The sequence below is a fragment of the Chrysemys picta genome, chromosome 23 (genome assembly GCF_011386835.1).
Source record: "Chrysemys picta bellii isolate R12L10 chromosome 23, ASM1138683v2, whole genome shotgun sequence".
NCBI lineage: Eukaryota > Metazoa > Chordata > Testudines > Emydidae > Chrysemys > Chrysemys picta.
This window is the reverse complement of record NC_088813.1, coordinates 774187-790302: the sequence shown is the minus strand read 5'-3', so window position 1 is coordinate 790302 and position 16116 is coordinate 774187. Positions and strand designations below refer to the sequence as shown.

At 51.3% G+C, this 16116-nt stretch overlaps 1 protein-coding gene across 18 annotated transcripts in view; it reads right to left on the bottom strand.

Annotated features, from left to right (window-relative positions):
- RLF (RLF zinc finger) overlaps positions 1–16116 on the bottom strand; it is a 119399-nt gene that overhangs the window by 57059 nt on the left and 46224 nt on the right. For 2 of the 18 annotated variants that reach the window (XM_065576760.1, XM_065576761.1), the window contains exon 1: positions 306–16114. The exons of 15 other annotated variants lie outside the window; for them this stretch is intronic. The gene's annotated coding sequence lies outside the window, so the exon portion shown is untranslated. Of the gene's footprint in view, positions 1–305; position 16116 lie in introns of those variants that run through there. One more of the 18 variants, XM_065576751.1, reaches the window with a different exon arrangement.

Genomic DNA, 16116 nt, shown 5'->3' with positions numbered 1-16116 from the left:
TATGTTCCACAAATGGTACTAATATCCATCGCTTGCATCACTGAGATCTTCCCAGAATAGGTGACAAACTCATAATGCTCCCAACATATACTATGGTTTGGCAGAAGGGTGATACTTATTAGGCACCTAAAAGATCTGATGTTCAAAGATGTCAAGCAGATGAAGCTCTCATTAACTTCAATAAGATTTGTTGGCATTCAGCATTTCTGAAAATCATGTCACTTATTTAAATGCCTACCTATGGATTTAGAGCCACCATTTTAGACATCCAAGTTTGAACTACATCTGCAGTATTGACCAATTACCTTCCTTCAGCTGCTAGTCTTCCACATGAAGAATCTGGAGAAGGATGGCCTATTGCATTTACTTGGTCCATGGGCCATATGTCTGATACCACTGTGCTAAAGAAAGCACTCCAAGAAATTGTAGAAAAGAAGGCAGGAAGTGTAGCTGAGCAGAGGAAACATATATTAAAGTCTCCAGGTACTAGTAAGCAATCCTTTTTTCTCCTTTGAGAGTTGCATCTGTATACCACCTGGCTTGGGAATGCAGAAAGAAATGACTGATTACAGGAAGACAGAAAAGAAGGGCTTCAATTAAACCAAGATTTCTCTATCACTCTCGCCCATACTATGTATCATATCATGGTGTCAAATATAGAATAATGCTGTGTAAGAGTAAGACCGAACCTTGCCTACCCTAGACAACTAAACTGATGAGAGCACTAGCATAAAGTACCACGTAGCGGGACAGTCACACAGCTCTGGCTCAGAAAGGGTTAAATGCCAGCCCTCGGAGAGGGCTGGGCGCCAATCAGGAAGAGGCAGGAGGCAGCTAATCAGAGCTGGTCAAGCCATTATAAAAGAGAGCAGATCAGAAGGGGTAGTCAGTCTCTCTTCAGCCTTGGAGAGAGATGGACCTGGCTATCTGAAAGAGCAAAGGGTACCTTGGACAGCGCAGTGCTGGGGCAGGGCAGGAGGAGCTGGGGGAAGCTCCAGCCTGGCAAACCCCCAGGCAGAGGCCTTTGCTGTCAGGGCCGGAGGAGGTACTAGGGCTGTGGGGAAGCAGCAAGGGAAGGAAGAGGTAGCCGGTCCAACCCCCTTGGCCGATGATGAGTGGCCACTTCAGACTGCAGTTTGCCCTTGAGAGAAGGGGCTAGATGAAGACTGGCAGTGGGTCACTGAGGCAAGGCGGGATTGGGGTTCCCCGGGGAGGGGAGGACCCCGAATGTGTGGGGACATGCTGCAGGGCAGTACCCAGGAGAAGGGGCACCGCGGGCCGGTGAGGGACGCGGGGCCTGAAGTACAGTTAGGGTGACCAGATGTCCCGATTTTATAGGGACAGTCCCGATTTTTGGGTCTTTTTCTTACATAGGCTCCTATTACCCCCCACCCCCGTCCCGATTTTTCACACTTGCTGTCTGGTCACCCTAAGTACAGTGGTGGAGATTGACTAGGAAGCAGGTACCGGTAGGGAGACACTGGCCAGCAGGAGGTGCTCCAAGGCTGGGGTGAGCTAATTCCCGGACTGACCATCAGGAGGCGCCGCCATGGCGGTGAGTGCCCGCCCTGCTACATACCAACAGTGCAACAGCCAGTCATATTGGTTCAGGTGCAGGTCAGTAGCAGTTTTGCTTAGCTCCCATATTTGCACTCAGCTAGCGTTGCTGTTGCACTGCCTTTGGGTACCTGTCTCACAGCTCACAACAATTTCTTCTGGGAGATTTCAGAAGCCTTCTGGGCCTTTTAGAGGTCGAGGAGAAAACTGGAAGACATGAAACTACCATAGTCCCCTACTCCCAGCTCCATTTAGTTTTTTCCCCTCAAAATGGAAGCTATGAATGCTCAATTCTTTTTCAGGAAGGAAGGTTTCAGCTGAAGCTAAGGAAAAGCAGTCTTGAGAGAAGAGAGGGTGTTCCAACAGTACCTGCAGACTGATTTCATAATGCATAAAGACACAATTCTGTCACAGATGCCACAACTTTCTGTGACTTCTCCTGGGGCAGGGTTGGAGCAGCTGACCAGTGCCAGCCCTGGGGCTGCTGGAGCAGCAGGTAGGGTAGAGGTTGCAAGAACAGCTGACTGATGCAGTGACTGGGGCTGGGTCATCCCCTGTGGGGCTGGAGTAGTAGCAGTTAACCCCTGCCACAGGAGCAGCAGCAGGGCTGGAGCAGCTGCAAACCCCGGCAGCACTCTACCCCCCACCCAAACGCCCAGGGTATTTTTAGTGAAAGTCAGGGACAGGTCACAGGTTTCCATGAATTTTTGTTTATTGCCAATGACCTGACTTGTACTAAAAATACCTGTGACAGAATCTTAACCTTAATAATGCAACATTCATGCACCTCCCCCTTCACTGCCTCTGCACACAGGTGTGTGCTGTACTTGCAGATAAGATGCTGCAGATGGAATACCACTCCTGTGTATAAACCACAGGGCTCTATCTAGCTTAGGCCTTTATGTGCCACTGAAATGAGTGCCTCACATTTGGACACACAATTCTTCCCTGGTCTTGCAGAGGACTGGAGTGCTGGGGGAAAGCTGTTAAGAAGTTCAACTGCTATTGTCCTGACTGATGCCATATCAGGCAGGAAGTTCAGGTACGAGAAAAGGGGGAAAATCCTGGGCCAAACCATCAGTCAAATTTATTTCTAACTTCTTACTCTAAACTTTTCCAGCTGAAACTGTATCCCCCATTTGCTCCTCCCTCTCATTTCTGAAGTCTACCTGTATGATTTCCTTGTCATCACTCCAAAGAGGTCCTGTTTTGCCACCCATTGCTCAAAATGCCCATCCTACCTGTGATGATTTGTGGATTCTGCCTGCACAACTTATAAACTCTGTTTAATACTGGGGGATCTTTGCATGTCCCTGACAGGCTGCAGACTCCCTACTGGATATGGGGTTCTTTATCTTATCTGTTGACTCCATGATAGACTGAAATGGTACATGACAAGAGAGGGTTGTTAAATCAGGATAGTAGTCTACTGAACTACAAACATCCTAGACAACAGACTAGCTTCTACCCTGTAGAATTGGTTTGTCAGGGAAAGGTTCCCTGGCAATAAAGCCACCTACTAGGACTCTAGGTCATCACTGAGGCTGATCAGGAGTCACTTGATAGAGGAGACTGCAAAGTTACAAAGAAGTGGAGTGGCTTTATGAGAGTGTGGTTTTTGGCCATTTTTTCCATCAGTATAAGATATGGAAAGCTACTGCAGGAGCAGGAAGAGGTCAGGGACGTAGATGATATCCTAAGGATTCCCAAGGGAAAGGTAAGCTAGAGTGAGGGGCTTTGTGTTCTGGATATTTGTTTTTCTACATCTCTGCCCTCTGTGTATTTCTGGTGCTTAAGTAAAGAGCAATACTGTGTTAGATGTCCATGCAAAGTGCCTGTATTATATGCTATATATAGCATATGGTCCCTTGAAAAGGTAAACCAGAAGGCTCACACCAAGTGAGATTCTGGGAGAAGGTCTGTTTAAACTACATGAGAGTCTGAGGTGTCAACACTGAACTCAGAGACTAGGCTGCTGGGTCAGGTGGTTACAACTCTCAGGAGAGGGTCCTAGACAAAAGTGTGCCTAGGGATCCCAAGACAGTGAGCAGTGACTGGACTCTGTTCCAGGCTCCTGTGTACTTAGAACACCCATGAATTCGGCCTTTGGGTCCCATCAAGAATCTGATGGGCTGCTGACAGGGAGAGCCCCACCGCATCTATGACACGCTCTGCCTTTGAACTGTGACCTTAGTTTTGCACTCAACTAACTGGTAAATTCAACCATATTCCCTATTCACCTCTCTGTACACGTCCACAAACAGATCCTCTGTGCTCCCCCCTCCCCCTTTCTGTACAATGTTCCACCACCATGGATTAAGTCTGCCCATCCCCCCTGTCAAATGTAGAGCAGCAGTTATCACTACAGTAACAAAAACATGTTAGTGCTAATAAACATAGCAAAGCCTCAACCATCAGCTGGAATCCCAAGGTATGTGATCAAATTAATTTAAGTTCAGTTTCAAATTCTAATGGCTACTAAAGTGGGCTACTTTACTGGTGGATTAAGAATGGTAAGAACATGACATCTCAGTCATAACATGGAGCATAAAGAAAGGTAGGGAATGGGCATTGACCACTGACTGTTCTCTGCTCAAAGATGGGGGGAAATGGCAAGGTGACAGCGAGGAGGAATTTTGCCAGTTCTTTCTGCATAACTTTTTTACAATACAACCCTTCTCATCCACCCACACCGCTAAAACTCTTGTCCAAACTCCTCATCTCCTCACGTTTCAGTTACTGCAACATCCTCTTTTCTGGCCGGACAAACCCAGTCTTGCCCTGTTCATATCCATTCAGAATGCTGCTGCAAAGATCATTTTCCGAGGTCCTCATTTTGACCATGTCATTCCTCTCCTTGAATGCCTTTCTCTTCTCTTCGATGTCAAACATAAGCTGCTTGTCTTCACTTTCATGTACAGTCCCTACCTTACCCATCATCTCTTGTTCACTGATGCTCGTCTCCAATTGGCCCATGATGCCAGCCTACACAGCCCACTTAAGTTTTCAAACAAGTACCTCTGTGCTTTCTCTCATGTTGTCCCATATGCTTGGGAGGTGTCCCTCCTAAACATCTGCAAAGCTACCTCACCCTTTAAATCCCTATCAAAACTCTTCTTTGCCATGATGCTTAGAACGATTAGGCATCTTGTGTTCAGAGACTACTGCCCATCATGGTGATCAATATTGTCTCACTGTCTCCTTTTACTCCCCCCATATGTCTGTTGTCTTTTGTCTTGTAATTAGATGGTAAACTCCTTGGGGCACAGACCATCTTTTTGTTTTGTGTTAGCAGAGCACCTAGCACAATGGGGCTCTGACCCATGACTAGGGCTCCTAGGCACCATGGATAATATAAATCAATAATTTTACGCTCTTAACACCTTCTTTGAAGGGGTGAGGTTGTTAATTTTTAATAAAGAATTCCTTTAGTCATAAATGTTTGCTCATCTAAATTAAATAGGTATCAAAACCAAACAAAAACCAGGTCTAAAACTTCCTTCCCCTCTTAACAACTCAGCTTTCATTCTTTTGCCTCTTGTAATATCATCAGGGGGCTTACAGTCTAGGTATGATCTAATTTCTAATATAAAAAAGCAAATTACTTTCAGGCCTTCTTTGTACATCCTCAAGCAGCGTTTCTCAATCTTTTTGATACCAGGGAATGGCTTGCTGCCTTCCCAAACTGTATCAGGCAGATCAGGGACTGGCGCCGGTCCACAGACTGGTCATTGAGAAACACTGTCCTAAAGGAACAAACAAGCACATATGTGAAGAGATGATTCCTCACCTTGTGCTGTAACTGAGTTCTTTGAGATGAGGGTCTCTGTGGGTGTTTCACTTTAGGTAATTGAGCACCCTGCACCTTTAGTTGGAGAATTTCAACAGCAGTACCTGGCTGGGCTGCACTGCACATGTGCTCTCCCAATCTCACGCCTGTCATAATAGCTGATTAGTGCTGTACAGCCACCCCCCAACTCAGTTCCTTCTCTACTGCAGAGGACTAATTAGAACTCTGAAGTAAGGAGGAGGATGGAGGGTAGTGGCGCACCCACAGGGACACACATCTTGAAGAACCTCACTTACTGCGTAAGGTGAGTAACCCTCTTCTTCAAGTGATGTCCCTGTGGATGCTCCACTTTAGGTGACTGAAGAGCAGTGCCCATCAGGTGGAAGGAGGGGTTCAGAGTTAATTCTGAATGGACAACAGGACCATGTGTTCCAGCCGAATGTCAGCTGCTGAGACCTGGTCGATGACAGAGTGTTGTATTAATGTGTCAGGTGATGTCCAAGTAGCTGCTTTGCATATGTCATTAATAGGCACGTCATTCAAGAAGGCTACTGATGTGCGTACAGCTCTTGTAGGGTGTGTTCTGACCCATTAAGGAGGTTGTAGCCCATGTTGATGGTAGCAGAGCTGGATGCAGCCCGAAATCCATTTGGAAAGTCTCTGCTTAGAGATGGGTTTGTCTTTGGAGCTTTCCGTGGTGGAGAAGAACAGCTTAGGAGTTTTTCTGAATGGCTTGGTCCTATCTAGATAAAAGGCTAATGCCCTTCTGACATCCAATATGTGGAATGTTGCCTCTTGTCTGTCCTTATGAGGTTTAGGAAAGAATGTGGGAAGATGGATGGGTTGGTTGAGGTGGAATGAAGGGACTTTAGGCAAGAACTTAGGGGGGTCTCAGAGTGACCTTACCTCTTTAAAAAAAATTGTATATGATGGGTCTGCCATAAGGGCCCCTATTTCTCCGACATGCCTTGCTGACATTACAGCTACTAGAAAGGCTACTTTAATGGAAAGATGTAGTAGCGAACACGTAGCCAGAGGTTTGACTGGAGCAGTCAGAGATCGAAGCACTAAGGTGAGGTCCCATGGAGAAGCTGGGGCTCTGAGCTGAGGTTACAAACGCCCTCCAGGAATCTTTTAGTAGTTGGGTGTGCAAAAACTGAAAAGCCATCCACCTTGTGGTGGAAGGTTGTAACTGTGGGCAGGTATACTCATAATGAACTCATTGAGACCCCCGATTTCTTAAGGTAAAGTATGTAGTCCAAGACTATGGGCAGGGTAGAACTGGTGGCTTCAATTTGTTTGTTTAGGCACCACATGCGGAGGTATGTCTAGCGAGTAGTTGGCCGTCTACTGTTTAGCAAGATATCCTTAACTTCTTTGGAGCAGATCTCCTCCTCCCCTTGGAATCATTGAGGAGCCAGGCTCTCAGATGGAGCACCTCCAGGTCCAGGTGCAGAATTTGGCCTGCATCCTGAGAGAGGAGATTTGGAAAAAGTGGAAGGACTTACGGCGGGCATGCTGGCATCTGTTATAGGTATGGATACCATGTTTTCCCGGGCCATGCTGGAGCTATCAGGAGGACTTTGGCTTGATCAGATCTGATCTAGTGTATGAATCTAGGCAGTAGCGGGATGGGAGGGAAGGCGTACAGGAAAGGTGAGTCCCATCAGATGAAAAAAGCATCTCCTCTGGATTTTGGAGCAAAACATTGGACATTTGCTGTTCCAGCTCACGGCAAATAGGTCTATCAGGGGAACTCCCATCATTGAAATATGCTCTGGATCACAGAGATGTTTATTTCCCACTTGTGGTCATGCGAGAACTTGCAGCTTAGGGTATCCACTGTGATGTTCTCAGATCTCGGTAGGTAGGTGGCCGACATGTTGATGTTGCGTTGGATGCACCACGTCTACAACTTTATGGCCTCTGTGCATAGGGCGTGTGATCTCGCTCCTTCCTGTTTATGTGGACCATGCAGGCCACATTGTCCGTCATGATCTGTATGGTTTTGGTTTTGATTAGAGGCCTGAAGTGCGCACTGGCATTGCGAACTGCTCACAGTTCCAGAATGTTGATTCCAAAGGAGACCTGTCCTGTGCTGTGAGGCTAAGTGGGCACCCCATCCCAGTAGGGAGGCGTACGTTGTAATCATCATTTGGGGGTGGAGGGGGGCGGGGAAAGGGATCCGTCGGAAGTGGAGCCCTGCGCACACGTTGTGCAGGTGGGTCCACCACTGTGACGAGTCCTTGATCTTCACAGACATGCTTAGGAGTTTGTTCAGTCTGTGTTTGTGTGAGATGTACATAGTCCTGAGCCAAGCTTGCAGGCAGCGCATGAGTAGGCTGGCCTGATTTACGATGTATGCGGTCACCACCATGTGATCTAGGAGATGAAGGCAGATCCTGGCGGATACCAGTGGACTGTGTATCGTGGCATCAATCAAGTTTGTCAGGGTGACAAATCTCTGAGGCAGTAGTGATGCTTTCGCCTCCATACAGTTTAGGTGCACCCCAATAAAGGAAGATGTCGATGTGTGGAGTATGCCCAAGAGACTGTGCTGAGATTTGGTAACCTCTTGAAGAGGGATTTGAAGTGTGTCAGCTATTCTTTTAAACAGTTCCTGAAACTGTTTGAAATCATCATCTCTGGTAGTAGGGAGCAGAGGCATGGTGGTCTTGTCAGGTGAGAAAGACGAGTTGATTGCAGGAATAGCCTCCTGGTCTAACTCCTGCTCTGTTTCCTCAAAAGTTTGTTCCCGGGAGATGTCAGGTGGTGCTACTAACTTTGGTGAGGAGTGTCTAGAAATTTTCCTGCTGCTTGGTGGCTTGGGAAAATTTTGCCTGTATGCTGCCCACGGGTCCCAGACCGACCATTGTGGTGGGAAAGGTACAGGTGGGGGTCCCCATACCACCCCTGTATGTCTGGTCTGCGATAGTGTCTAGCGTGCTCTTGTGGCTCAGATCAGATACTGGTCTGCAGGGGCAAGGAATGCTGAAATGAAGGAAGTTCCCCCTGACACTGCATCTGTGCTTTCAGCACCACGCACACCACCAGCAGCATCTGACCCTCCCTCTACCCCCCTCCAGTGATAGTACCAAGGAGAGGAAACTCAGGTTCCAGGCTCACTGTCAGGCCCTTAGGTGCAAGAAACTGCTGTAGTCTCAGTAATGGAGGAGGCACTTGCATTTGTTGCGGTGCCGAGAATTATTGAGGTACTGGGAAGTAGTGCAGCACCATGGGGATAGGTGCCGATGTTGACTGCGCCAAGGACTTAGGAGGCTTTGGTGCCGATGCATCAGTGATGTGCAGCAGAGAGCCAGGAGGCGGCGCCATAACTTAGAAACTGCAGAGGCACTCAGTACAGAGGATTTTGTTGTTGCTGCCAATGCCATAGTGGAAAGGGCAGTCTTTTCTCTGCCTTCCTTTTTGGAACCTGCCCACTTAGGGACTGTGGCTTTAGTCCCTGCTGACACAAAGGTACTTTACTGCAATGTGGTCCAGTTGGTACCTATGCAGTAGAGCGAGCTGGGGAACGCTTCTTTTTAGATGCAGGTTTGATAGGAGGAGTGGAAGCTCTCCTCTTCGCAAGCCTTTTAGGAGACAGGTCCCTCCCACATGAAGCTGAGGAGGGGGAACTGTCAAAAGCTGCCTTCAGTAATAGATCACCAGGAGAAGTTTGCATTCCTGGGTCTGAGGCAGGCTTAAATTTGAGGTCCCTTGCTTTCTTTGTGCGAGTCTTCAGATGATGACAATGTTTCCCCCAGGCACCTGACGCATTGTGAGTGTCTGTCAAAGATAGGAATTGCCTCACAGCAGGAGATGCAACGTTTAAACTTAGGAGATCCTGGCATTTCAAAGGGACTATCCCATGGCAGGGTGAAGTTACCAAACAAACAAACAAAAAATAGAAAGTCCTAATCAACTATTCTATTATATACAAAAACTGCTAACAAGAACTCCTGAGGTAAAGCAAATGAAGACACTGCTGGAGCTCCGATTTGGACAAAGGGGCAGTTGAGAAGGAACTGAGCGTGTGTGGGGTAGGGTGGGGTGGGGGGTGGAGAAACACGGCTGCACAGCGCTGATCAGCTACCAGGTACAAGACAGGGAGAGAGTGTGTATGTGCAACCCAGCCAGGTACTGCTGTTGAAATTCTCCAACTAGAGGCACAGAGCACTCAATCACCTAAAGTGAAGCACCCACAGGGACATCACTTGAAGAACTTATTTTTATCATTTTCAAGTAACCTTTAAAATTCTCTCCATTTGCAATGCACGCATTGGTCAGAAGTGGTGAAGAGTTATGCAAGTCAATCCACTGAAAAGTTTTGGGGAAGGAGAGAAAATTCCACATTGGCAGGAAAAGAATGAAACATTTCTCTGGCAGATTATTTTTTTAAATGGTGGTTCTTTCAAGATGCTCAAATTTACAATGTTAGAAATGGCCTAGGGCTGAGATGTATTATTGAAGATGATTAATGGACAGAGTGCCAGTGAGAAAGTTTCACGATAAATGCAGTTTATCGCGTGGCTAGCATCATACAGCTCCAACTGAAATACTGCCAAATTCTGTAATAAAGGACAGTTACCTGTTCCGTAACTGGCGTTCTTCGAGATGTGTTGCACAGGTATATTCCACAGTAGGTGTGCACGTGCTCGCTACGTGCACCGGTGCTGGAAGTTTTTCCCTTAGCAGTACCCGTAGTGGGGGAGCCCCACTGCGACCCCTTGAGTGGCGCCTCTATATCGCGCCATAAAGGGGGCTGCGCGCTCCCCCCATCCTCAGTTCCTTCTTGCCAGACAACTCCGACAGAGGGGAAAGGAGGGCGGGATGTGGAATACGCCTGAGCAACACATCTCGAAGAACACCAGTTATGGAACAGGTAACTGTCCTTTCTTCTTCGAGTGATTGCTCATGTGTATTCCACAGTAGGCGACTCCAAGCTATACCTGATGGAGGTGGATAGGAGTTTTAAGGGTTACCCGGGCGGAGTACCGCCCTACCAAACCCGGCATCATCCCGCATTTGGGAGACGATCGCATAGTGTGACAAAAAGGTGTGGACAGAGGACCATGTAGCAGCCCTGCAGATGTCCTGAATAGGGACATGAGCCATGTAGGCAGCCGACGAGACCTGAGATCTCGTTGAATGAACCTTTACTATGGGAGGCGGGGGAACCCCTGCCAGGTCGTAACATGTGCGTATGCACGAGGTGATCCATCGGGAAATCCGCTGGGTGGAAACCGGTTGCCCCCTCATGCGCTCGGCCGATGCAATAAACAGCTGAGGGGATTTCCGAAATGGCCTGGTTCTGTCCAGGTAAAAGGCCAGCGCTCTACGCACATCTAACACGTGCTAACGCCGTTCCTCATTGGAGGAATGGGGCTTAGGACAGAGGACCGGGAGGAAAATGTCCTGATCTATGTGAAAAGCCGAGACTACCTTCGGCAGAAAAGCCGGGTGCGGGCGGAGCTGGAACTTATCCCTATGGAAGACCATGTATGGGGACTCGGAGATCAGGGCCCTAAGCTCCAAGACCCGGCAGGCTGACGTGATAGCCACCAGGAACGCCACTTTCCACAACAAGTGGGACCAAGAACACGTGGCCAAGGGCTTGAAAGGGGGCTCTGTGAGGCGGGAGAGCACTAAGTTCAGGTCCCAGAGCAGGACCGGGAGTCTAGCATAAGGGAAGGCCCGATCCAGCACTTTTAGGAACCAGGACGTCATGTGGTGTGAAAACACCGAGTAGTCCTGCATCGAGGGGTGGAAGGCCGAGATGGCTGCCAGGTGCACCCTGACCGAAGAGGGCGCCAGCCCTTGGGTCCTAAGGGCCAGGAGATAATCAAGGATAAGTTGGACAGATGTGGAGGAGGAGGAGGAGGAACCTTCTCCCTTGCCCACCTGAAGAACCGATACCATTTAGCTAGGTAGGTACGACGTGTGGACGGTTTCCTGCTATCTAGCAGGACCTGTCTAACACCCTCCGAACACCTCCCCTCCTCCTCCTCATTTAACCATGGAGCAGCCACGCCGTCAAGTGGAGGAGACATCCTCCCTCCTGGGAGAGGAGGGCCAGGTCTACACTAACCCCCAATTCGAACTAAGGTACGGAACTTCAGCTACGTGAATAACGTAGCTGAAGTTCGAAGTACCTTAGTTCGAACTTACCTTGGTCCACACTCGGCAGGCAGGCTCCCCCGTCGACTCCGTGGTACTCCTCTCGCCGAGCTGGAGTACCGCAGTCGATGGCGAGCACTTCCGGGTTCGACTTATCGCGTCCAGACTAGACGCGATAAGTCGAACCCAGAAGTTCGATCGCTCGCCGCCGAACTACCGGGTAAGTGTAGCCAAGGCCGAGGTCTGGTCGAAGCAGCAGCCTGTGCGGGGGGCACTGAAAGCTGCAGGAGGGTCCCGTACCAATGCTGACGGGCCCAATCCAGGGCTATGAGGATAATCCGTGCCCCGTCCGCCTTCACCTTCTGTAGGACCTTGCCTATCAGGGGGGGAAGGGTGGGAAGGCGTAGAACAGGCAGCCTGACCATGGACTCAGGAACGCGTCCGATATTGCCCCTTCGCTCTCCCCCACCCTGGAGCAGAATCGTGGGCATAGGCGATTCTGGGCAGTGGCTAACAGATCTACCCGGGGAGTGCCCCACTGTAGGAAGAGCCGCCTGGCCATCTCTCTGTGTAGGGCCCACTCGTATTGTTGGGAGAAGAATCTGCGTAGGTGATCCGCGAGCGTATTGCGCTTACCCGGCAGGTGAAAAGCCCTCAGAAGGATGTCATGGGCTATACAGAACTCCCACAGGAGCTGGGCTTCCTGGCACAAGGCCATGGAACACGTGCCCCCTTGTCTGTTGATATAATACATCGCGGTCGTATTGTCCATTAGGACTCTGACCACCTTTCCCACTAGGTGTTGGCTGAAGGCTACGCATGCCAGGCGCACCGCCCTGAGCTCCCTGACATTTATGTGCAGGGACAATTCCGAGGGAGACCATCTGCCCTGGGTTTTGAAGCCTCCCACATGGGCTCCCCATCCCAGGTCCGAGGCATCTGACACCAGATCTAGTGACAGAGGGGGCTCCCAGAAGGGAATACCCTGAAGCATGTTGCTTGGGAGGGACCACCATTGCAGGTCGGCCACTATATAGGGTGGCAATGTGACGACCTTGTCCAGACCGTCCCTGGCCTGGGAATACTCGGCAGCCAGCCAGAGTTGGAGGGGCCTCATCCTGAGCGTGGCATGTCACACCACAAAGGTGCATGCTGCCATATGGCCTAGGATTTGAAGGCACACCCGTGCCGTCATCACAGGGAAGGCCATGACTGAGGCGATGAGACCTTTGAGCATCTCGAATCTGTCCCAGGGGAGGGAGGCCATGGCCACCAGCGAGTCTAACAGCACCCCTATGAAGTGTATGCGCTGAACCGGGACTAACGTGGATTTTTCCTTGTTTACCAGTAGGCCTAGACTCGTGCAGGTGTCTAGCAGGAATTCCATCTGCGCCTCCACCTGGGACCGAGACTTGCCCTTGAGCAGCCAGTTGTCCAGGTAGGGGAAAAAGATCTGCAGCCCGTTCCTCCTGAGGTGGGCTGCGACCACCCCCATGCATTTGGTGAAAACCCTGGGGGCCATAGAAAGGCCAAAGGGGAGGACCGTAAACTGGTAGTGGTCTGTCCCTACCAGGAAGCAGAGGAAGCGCCTGTGACCCTCAAATATGTGGATATGGAAGTACGCATCCTGGAGGTCCAGGACTGCGAACCAATCTCCCGGGACCAGGGACGGGACAAGAGAGGTCAGGGATACCATACGGAATTTGCAGCGAACCAGAAACTGCTTGAGATTCCACAGGTCGAGGATGGGCCGGAGCCCACCTTTCGCCTTCGGGATCAGGAAATATCGGGAATAAAACCCTTTGCACTGGAATTCCTGAGGTACCTTCTCCACTGCGCCTAGGGTGAGGAGGCGCGTCACCTCCTCACCCTCACTGGGACGGAGGATGGTGCAGTGGGGGTGAATCAAACTGCAGCCTGTACCCCTCGGATATGGTACTGAGGACCCACCGGTCCGACGTTATACGGGACCAATGCACGCTGAAGGCTGATAAACGGTTGCCAAAAACCAACTTTATTAACTGAGGGGGGTTTCCCTGGCAACAGGCCAGGTGGCCCCCGACAAAGTCAAAAACGCCTCTTGCCCTTCGAGGGTCTGGGGCATGGGGCTGAACGGGACTGGCGCTGTGATCTGCGTCTCTGGTCCCTAGGCCTCTTGGGCTGCGGTCTGGGTTTGTCCTTGGCTGGCGGGACATACAGACTGAGTGTCTGCCGGGTGGTGCGGGAGTCCTTCATCCCGTGCAGACGAGTGTCTGTCTGGTCCGCAAATAATGCCTTGCCATCAAATGGCAGGTCTTGCATCAGGTACTGGGATTCCACTGACAGCCTGGACAGCGAAAGCCACGACGCCCGTCGCAAGGAGATAGCCGAGGCCATCGAACAAGCCGCCGTGTCACCTGCATCCGAAACGGCCTGGAGAGCTGCTTTCGCCACTACCGCACCCTCTTCAACCAGAGCTCATAACTCCTTCCTGTCCTGCTCTTGGAGGGAGGGCTCGAATTTTGGTAGGGATCCCCACAAGCTGAAGTCGTATCTGCTCAGGAGTGCTTGGTGGTTTGCCACCCTGAGCTGGAAACTGGCAGAATAAACTTTTTTCCCAAAAAGTGTCCAGTCTCCTGGCATCCTTGTCCTTGGGGGTTGGCCGTGTCTTTCATGGTGGTTGACGGACTCCACCACCAGTGAGTTCGGGATAGGATGTGTGTAGAGGTACTCATGCCCCTTCGTTGGTACAAAGTACTTCCGCTCTGCCTTCTTGGAAATGGGAGACAGAGAGGACGGGGTTTGCCATAGTCCGATCGAAATGTTGGCCACCACTTGGTGAAGCAGCAGTGCCACACGGCCTGGTTCCAAGGAGGAGAGGACATTAAACAAATTGTCCGATGGCTCCTCCATCTCCTCCGCCTGCAGCTGGAGGTTGGCGGCTACACACCAACCTCCTGATGCTCCTTGAAATCCTCCTGAGAAGGAGGGAGCAGTGCCGCTATAGACTCGTCCAGTGCCAACGGGACGACCGGGATGGCCCTTAGGGCATCACGCAGTGCCGGCAGGTCGTACTCCGCGTCCGGGTCTGGGTGCGGGGCGGCACCTGAGGACTGCTCTCTGTGCCGAGGCGGGGAGGGGAAGACGCTGAGTGGGCTGGGATGCCCCAGCCACAGAGCGGGGCCTCGGCGGTGCAGGTGCCTGGGGCCACAGTGCCCACTGGCACCACTGTCCTTGCCATGGCACCCCTTGCCACTGAGCCACCTGGGGTCCTACCAGGGTTACATATTCCTGGGGGACGGTGCGGTCCGGGGAAGTACGGTTGGGAGCCAAGGCAGAGGGAGCCGAGGAGCGCACAGTGCCATAGGAGCGGCTCGACCGGTCCCGTCCATGTCGGGTCCTGCCCCGGGATTTAGACCTTGACAACGATAAGATGTATATGTCGGAGGTACTGTCTCTGGAGACCGCGGCTACGACACCACAGTGATGGTGACTGCCGGGATGCACTCTGGGCATGGTGCGCGCCGTGGTATGATTGGCAGTGCCGATGGCGTCGAGACTTGCTATCACTGTGGCTGAACGAGGAGCGTCGACGCTTTCCGTCCCGGTGCCTGCGGCCCCTGTGGGTCAAAGAAGACTCCGGTGACTCGTTCCCAGGCAACCCCGACAACGGAGTGGAGGTCTGTCGCAGGCTACGGGAAGGCCCGGCGGATCGAGTAGAGAGGTCGACCACCGACCTGGCTGGTGAGCGCCCAATGGCGGCTTCCCTTGGAACCGAGTCCCCAGCTCAGGTGGCCCACTTGGTACCGGCATGACGAGGATGTAGCACGCTGCCTGGGCTGCCTCTGGCATTGACGGAACCCTCATCGTCAGGGAGGCACACGCGGACGGGGTCGGACTACTTCGCTCCGCACAAGTCGGAGATCTGGGTCCCAAGGGGGATCGTGGGCTGGCCAACTCGGGTCCAGCCTGATCCCTGTCCTTGTCTCGGCGCCCCTGGATCTTGCCTTGCTTCTTGGCAGGGGAGCAGTGCCGACTGGTGGATGGGGCTTCGCTCCGCACCGAGGATGCGGTGCTCAGCACCAGATCAGGTCGGCATGCCAGGGCCCGGAGTCGGATCTCACATTCACGCTTAGTCCGGGGCGTGAAGGACTTACAGATTTTACAGCGCTCACTTATCTGAGCCTCGCCCAGACAGCGAAGACACTCGGAGTGTGGATCGCTTCTGGGCACAGAATTGCGACAGGAGTTGCATGACTTGAAGCCTGGGGCTCGGGGCATGCCCCAGGCCAGGCTACTAACTGCAGAAACTAGTAACAGTCGAGGATCGTATTACCAAGAATAGAAGCTACAGCAATGCTGGAGCACAAGTTCCGACTACCTTCACTGCAGCAAGAAGGAACTGAGGGTGAGGGGAGCGCGCAGCCCCTTTTATGGCACGATATAGACATGCCTCTCCAGGGGTCACAGAGGGGCTCCCCCACTACGGGTACTGCTAAGGGAAAAACTTCCAGCACTGGTGCACGTGGCGAGCACGCACACCTACTGTGGAATACACATGAGCAATCACTTGAAGAAGAATGAGCAGCTCAAATCAGGATTGACAGGTACCTACCCCCAACCAAAGGGTACCAACAGTTTATTGAACTCCATATGTTACAAATCAGAATCTC